Source organism: Littorina saxatilis, linkage group LG3 (assembly GCF_037325665.1).
Source record: "Littorina saxatilis isolate snail1 linkage group LG3, US_GU_Lsax_2.0, whole genome shotgun sequence".
NCBI lineage: Eukaryota > Metazoa > Mollusca > Gastropoda > Littorinimorpha > Littorinidae > Littorina > Littorina saxatilis.
In genome coordinates, this window is record NC_090247.1 from 12,728,291 (window position 1) to 12,735,790 (window position 7,500).

At 41.2% G+C, this 7,500-nt stretch overlaps 1 protein-coding gene across 1 annotated transcript in view; it reads right to left on the reverse strand.

Annotated features, from left to right (window-relative positions):
* LOC138961654 (serine/threonine-protein kinase MARK2-like) overlaps nt 1-7,500 on the reverse strand; it is a 70,085-nt gene that overhangs the window by 62,245 nt on the left and 340 nt on the right. Inside the window, exon 1 of the mRNA XM_070333324.1 lies at nt 6,958-7,500. This exon is cut by the window's right edge and continues 340 nt beyond it. The gene's annotated coding sequence lies outside the window, so the exon portion shown is untranslated. The remainder of the gene's footprint in view (nt 1-6,957) is intronic.

The window sequence follows — 7,500 nt, forward strand, 5'->3', positions numbered from 1 at the left end:
AGCTGCAGTTTTAATGAAGTGCTTTGTGTTCTGAAAAACGTCTACATATTAGATATCATCGCGAGGCAGAACTGAACAGTAAATGATGGGGGTGAGGGGGGGGGGGGGGGGGGGGGGGGTAGAGGTAGGGGTGGTTAGGGGGTTTGTCGAGGGGTTGAATTGGGAAGAGGAAGAGGGGAACAGGTTTAGGTAGTGTTCACCCGTTACCGAGGAAACTTGAAACAGAACTTGCTCTGTTTTATTGTTACTTACAGGAGACAGAAAATGTCGGCTGATTTGGAAAGATAGTGAATGGTTTGAGTAGTGTTAATATTGTCTCTATATTATAATGTTGTTCGGTAAAACAAAAGCAGCAGTTTTAATGCGTGGTTTGATAATTTAGGATAAAAGGAGGTTGCAGTTTTAATGAAGTCCTTTGTGTTGTGAATAACATGTACATGCTACTTATCCGCGCGAGACAAAAATAGATTGCACGTACGTACGTCCGATTGAAAAGCGAAAATGAGACAGTTTATCAATAATGCGTGGGGAATTGATGTCAATGGCCAACAGACAGATTCATACTGGCCGATAACATTTCTCCCCCCTCCTCCTCTCCATCCCTCTCCCACACCTGCCTGTTCACCCACCTGTCTGTCCGGATATCAATACATCCTATTGTCACTCAGCCTTCGTGCACCCTCCCCACCCCCACCCACACACCACGCATATGACTATATATCTGTCCGTCTGTCTGTGTAAAGACTATCTGTCTACACTCTAAACAAAAGTGTTTCACTTCCGAACACATTTCTGCAACAAGTTTTCAACTTAGTTCTACTAGCAAAAAGACATATTTTAAACACACAGTGTTCACAAATCTCCTTCTTCTTCTTCTTCTTCTTCTAAACTTCTTCTTCTTCTTCTTCTTCTTCTTCTTCTTCTTCTTCTTCTTCTTCTTCCTCTTCTTCTTGTCGATAACACTTCACAAGTGTTTAAATTGAACAGTATGTGTGCTACGTTTGCCAGTAGAACTGTGTGCTATGCCACAAAGTGTTCAAAACTTTTGACAGAAATGTGGTCAAAAGTGGAACACTTCTGTTAGAAGTGTAGATATATGTTTGTCGGTCTGTCGGTTTGCCTTCTACCTGCCTTTAATATGTCAGCCTGCGTGTCTATGTGTCTGTCTCCTTGAATAAAACCCCTCGAACCGCAAAACCGCCTGTCTCTTTTCCTCCGTACCAACACACAGTTGCAGTCAAAGTGTCCAGGGACTCACAACAAAGGGGCTACAGTGTTTGTGCTTGTACATACAGCCCTCATAATTTACCCCTGCTCTGTAAAGAAGGTGAAGAAACTCAAAGTTTATTCCCCGAATGGGGGACAAAAAGTTAGCAGGTGTAGGCCACACTTCTGTGTTTGCACAACAATGATTTCTTTGTAAAAGAGTGGACTGGAACGCGAAGAGTAACTGTTCTTGACTACAAAACCTCAGTCAGGTGTTGTTGGTCTTTTCTTCGCATTTCGTGTTGTCGTTAACATCTACTCTTCCTTGTAATGAAATCCGTGAAACGAAATGGACTTTTTACTGTTACAGTGACGAACATGTACGAAAAGCCTTTACTTACTTCTGTTACAATGGTGCATTGCTTTTCTGGTTTGATCTGGGGATTTTGACGTAAAAGAAATGAAATGGAAACTGTCTCTACTTTTGATCATGTTTTGTCATTTTTATTGTCTCGTGAATCCTTCTTTCTCACTCCCCTCTGCAGTATTTGTATGACATTATAGTGACTGTTTGCAATGACTTGAGAGAAATTAAATGAAATGTTCTCGGCACTATTGATGGTGTTCGACTATCTTTTTTACTGTCTCGTGAACTTTTTCTCATTACGTGCTAAAGTAGGTGCTCGTTCCTGTTAGACGAACAGTCGCAGATGCAAGTCTTTGTTATATACTGCATATGGGCTATGCACGACTTAAAACCTGTCAGCGAAACATTGTGGTGATGATGACATTATTCGCTGGGAATACGTGATAAAGGACCGGCACGGTTGGCCTAGTGGTAAGGCGTCCGCCCCGTGATCAGGAGGTCGTGGGTTCGAACCCCGGCCGGGTCATACCTAAGACTTTAAAGTTGGCAATCTAGTGGCTGCTCCGCCTGGCGTCTGGCATTATGGGGTTAGTGCTAGGACAGGTTGGTCCGGTGTCAGAATAATGTGACTGGGTGAGACATGAAGCCTGTGCTGCGAGTTATGTCTTGTGTGTGGCGCACGTTATATGTCAAAGCAGCACCGCCCTGATATGGCGAGCGAGAGAGATAAAGTGAGAGAGAGAGAGAGAGAGAGAGAGAGAGAGAGAGAGCGAGAGAGAGAGAGAGAGAGAGAGAGAGAGAGAATGAGAGAGAGAAAGAGAGAGAGAGAGGGTGTCTGGTTTTGTAGGGTTTGTAGTGATTTTCCAACTCCAGTTTGAGATATTTTGAACTTCCAGGATTAAAACAATTCATAGAAAGAGTATTCTAACATCCTTCCCAAACTATACAACCTGAAAACACATGTGGAAAAACTAACCAAGCGTATATCTCAAACAAACACCTCCACACTGAACAACTAATCACATCGAAGTAAACCGCCACAACTTACTCCTTGTTTTCCTTGTTTTTTACTACCTATCTTATTCATGTTTTTATTACTTAGTTAGTGGAAGAATCTTTTGTAATGTATGTGTGATGGTGTATGCTTTTAATTAAGCGTTGTTGACTATGAATGTAGATGTAAATGCTTGTATAACTGTGTTTTAATTCTAAATGTGTCAAGCGCAAAGAGCATGATTGTAAAGTTATGATGTTGCGCTATATAAATGCTCATTTATTATTATCGTCGCGATATAACCTTCGTGGTTGAAAACGACGTTAAACACCAAATAAAGAAAGAAAGAAATTTATTATTATTATTATTATTATTATTACTCAAACATGCATGTTAACCAAACAAACGCACATAACGTTCTCAAAGACCGATCACGTTTCACACCATACCACGATTTTCTGACTGCGTCCTTGAATTGAACAAATTGAGCACCATTACTGGACCCAAGCACCTGATAACTACAATACGGAGTATAACATGCCGATGGAAGCGTGTGCAGTTGTGCGCAGTATCTGCTAGCAACTGCATGCTATCACGACAAAGGACATGGCAGTTTGATCAGCGTAATTGGATTGCACCGAAGAGTCAACCATATGTACATTATTTGTATCGGGTTTGACTCTTGGTCGGTTTGGGCCCAAGAAGGGTTGTGAGCACCGGATTTTGACTGTGCATGAAAATGCTTACACTAAACTTCTGAAAATAATGATTACGACCCTGAACATTGAACATCATAAAAACGCCGGAATACGGGATTTCATAATGCACAGTCTAAAATGATTTTTTTCTTCTCTTTTTTTAATTGCGGTCATTTTTTAGACTCTGACTGGGATTGATAGGAGCCCGAGTGTGTGTGTGTGTGTGTGTGTGTGTGTGTGTGTGTGTGTGTGTGTGTGTGTGTGTGTGTGTGTGTGTGTGTGTGTGTATGTGTGTGTGTGTGTGTGTGTGTGTGTGTGTGTGTGTGTGAACAACTATTGACATAACTACTGGACAGCTTCATATCAAACTTTGTATGTGAATTCTTCCAGACAGATATTATCCACAGACGTTTTTCCCCGTCATTAGTATTCAAATAAACAAGTGAGTAATGACTTTCTAACAGAAAAAGTTTGAGATTATTCTGCATGACACGTCCCTGGCCTTATTTCTGAGTTAATCAATATGCACGACTGACTCTCTTTTTAACAATAAAAAACCCCAAGAAAGGTAGGTTGTTGGAACGTTTGTTATTGACAAAACAATACATTCACAGATATTTTGACCTAACGGTCTTTTAAGTGAACAGACAAACAAATATTCACACACAACTTATCTTGATAGTATATCAATATCCTTTCTAGGTTTTTGATTCTGAATTTTGGAACGTTGGCAGTCTCTTTGTTTTTGGATTTTTTCTCTTTTTACAGACTTTATAAACAAATCTCGCCCGTTTGCAGGCACTTCTGACTTTGGTGATAACAAGCCTATACGTTGCAACTACTCCGACATACACAACAACAATCACCTCTGCGGAGAGTTGACTGATGAATGCGTTCAAGACATCAATGAATACGGGGATTGCGTGATGTTGTCGTGTTTACCACCAAGTCGCCTTTATGCCACTTTGACAAACGATTAAAGACAAATTAGCGAAATGTGATAATAAGGTAAACTGTGAAATACGATGCATGCCATTGGAAAGTTGTGGAAAAGTATGCTTTTTGTATCGTCATTGTGTTAAAGGTTACTCAGTTTCGTGTGACAGAGAGGAACAACGTGAGGTTGGAAGGTTTCGTGTGACAGAGAGGAACAACGTGAGGTTGGAAGGTTTCGTGAATCTGTATGCAAATAAAGAAAACGGTCATTTTACCTTGTCTTTCAGTATGAAAATAAACGCTGTTTTTGAAGAAGCTATTTTCTCTTTTGTTAGCATATTAAAAAACCATTTCTTTTGCAATTCTATGTGCCTGACTATACGTCTGGTCTGTCCATTGGCGAACAAATAAATTTCAGCTTCCGATGACAATGCAAACAAAATTAAGGTCGGCAGTTCGGTTACTCTTTGTGTTTGGGAACTGAACTTTGCTTTTTATTTACCTGGGCGCATGTGGCTTTCAATTGGCTGAAAATCGTTCGAGATGCAACTCCTGGATGTCTGGGAAGAATACATTTCCTAGTAAAGTCTGCAAAATCGAGTTTTGTCATTTCAATTACTATTTTTTTTATGTTAAAAAAGTTCTAGGGTCGAGAAGAAAAAAAGGGTCGATCGGGAAATCGGAAACATTGAATATTTATTTCTTGGCCTAACCTCTGTCTCTGTTTCCCTCCGCGCAAGGTCTCACTATCCTAACTTCCATTCAAGTTGAATTTCAACCCTCTCTCTCTCTCTTTCTCTCTCTCTGCCTTTCTCTCTCTCTCTCTCTCGCCCTCTCTCTCTATTTTTCTTTCTCTCTCTCACCCCTCTCTTTATCGCCCCCTCTCTCTCTCTCTCTTTATTTCTCTCTCTCCCCTCTCTCTCTAATACAAATAATCAGAAATATAGACAGAAACACGGACAGAATGAAAGACAGGCAGACAGACCGATAGACTGACTTCAACAAACATACACGTTTTCTGTCTTTGTCTTGTCCTCTTCCTCCCTTTTTCTCTATCTCTCCCCCTGTCTCTCATATCCCCTTTCTGTCTCCCCCCCTCTCTCTGTCTCTGTCTCTATGTCTCTGTTCCCCTCTCTTCCCCCCCCCCTCTCTCTCTCCCCCTCTCTGTCCCTCTCCCTCTCTCTTCTCTCCCTCACTCTCTCTCCCTTTCTCTCTCTCTTTCTCTCTCTTCTCTCCCTCTCTCGTTCTCTCTCTCTCTTTCTCTCTCTCTTCTCTCCCTCACTCTCGTTCTCTCTCTCCCCCCCCCCTCTCTCTCTCTCTCTCTCTCCCCCTCTCTCTCTATCTCCCTCTCTCTCTCTCTCTCTCTCTCTATCTCTGTCTCTGTCTCTGTCTGTCTGTCTGTCTGTCTATCTCTCTCTCTCTCTCTCTCTCTCTCTCTCTCTGTCTCTCTCTCTCTTTAAGTGTGTCCCTTCAACGCCTTTCGCCCTCAGACCAACAGTAAAGCGACAACGAAGTGCACTTCCCGTTTGACGGAAATGAGTTTACAGAACAAATATTTGTAAATGAGAAAAAAAAGTAAAAGCAGCAAACAAAACTTGCCCTAACCGAAGAGCTAGCGAACCACAACACGCAAACTATTTCGACAGAAAGAGCAAATAGCCAGCATCTGAACAGACGCTAACATTTTTCCACGAAAGTTTTGTTTGTGCGTTAGCTTCGACTGAAGAAACAGAAGAACAAAATCGTCCCCCTCCCCTCTGATTTTCTTCGCCGCCCGACCCCCCCCCCCCCCAACCTTCTCATCCATTCCCCTTACTCTCAATTATCCGAGCCACTCATTTGGAGGAAAGTTGAGAAAAAGAACAGCAACTGAAGATAAGACAATATAGAAATCGTTTCTATTCCGACCGTTTTCTATACCGACCAGAAAGTAAGTAACCCCACCTGTCAAGACCGAAGAACAAAAAGAAGAAGCGAACAAAAGAACCCACACTTAAATCAAGTAAGAAAAAAAAACTATCAAAAGAAAGAATGACCGAGGAGGAAAATAGAAGAAGAAAGGAGAGAAAGAAAAAACAATCAATCAATCAATCAATCAATCAATCAATCAATCAATCAATCAATCATCAATCAACCAACCAACCAACCAATCAATCAATCAATCAACCAATCAATCAATCAATCAGTCAATTTGACAAAGAAACAAAACAGCAGAAATTCTTTAACAAACAAAATGGAATTGTACCAAGCCCTACTTCAACAGCAACCTAGTCAGTCAAGTAATAAAAAAAAAAAAAAAAAACAAAAGAACAACAACAACAACAACAACAACAACAACAACAACAACAACAACAGCAACAACAACAATTTGTCAACACACCAGTGACAACAAAAGACCTGACCTAATAACAGTCGCACATCTTTCGCACATTCAAAACAGAAAATTAAATGACGGTCAATAACGACAATGTTAAATGACAGACAAGAGTCTCCCTGTTCCCATAACATGCGCATTGTAAACTGCCAGCCGGCTTGTGGAGAGTGGACGGAAACTATAGAGTCAAAGAGTCAACTCGGTCAAGAGAGATACACAAGTTCTAGAACTGTAGGTGTACGTAAACAAAGTGACAGTAGACCTCCATACACTTCAAAATATCGATCTCTTTTAGATCGATCCCCCCCCTCCCCCATCAATTGACTGCTTGTCACCAGATGAAAAGATTCGACTATTGATTAACCTATTCATGTCTACTTACCGCTTCCCGGGGCGCAATCTCCTTATGGAACAAGGCGAAGTTCTTTGTTGCGACAAAGAGAAACGTCGATGGGGTAATTTTCTGCTGTTCCTTCTCTCTCCTCCTCTTCTGTCAAATCAGCTGCGAAGGCTTGACTCTTTTTTCTTGAGGGCGAAAGACTTTGTCCTTTCTCTTGATAGGATAGAAGATTCTTTTCTGTTGTCACGAACGGCTTTCTTTGTGAAGAATTCTACACTGTGGTCTGATGAGTTCAAATAAAGCTTCCTCTGAGGGTAACCAAAAAATCCTTGAATTTTACTTATATTTTAGATGAATGTTCACAAGAGTCTTGATCGTTCACGTGGTCGTCTGCACCAATATGAACGAAGGACACAACACAATCAAATCATGCGCGTGTAACGTAAAAGCTGTCGCACCTCGCTTCAAAAGCACTCAAAGTAAATGTTTTATTTGTGGTTTTCTGCATGAGTCTAACTTTCCTTTTCAAAGACACCACGAAACGTGCTCTGAGGATACTGTACATCAACTCAGGCACATGTGGTG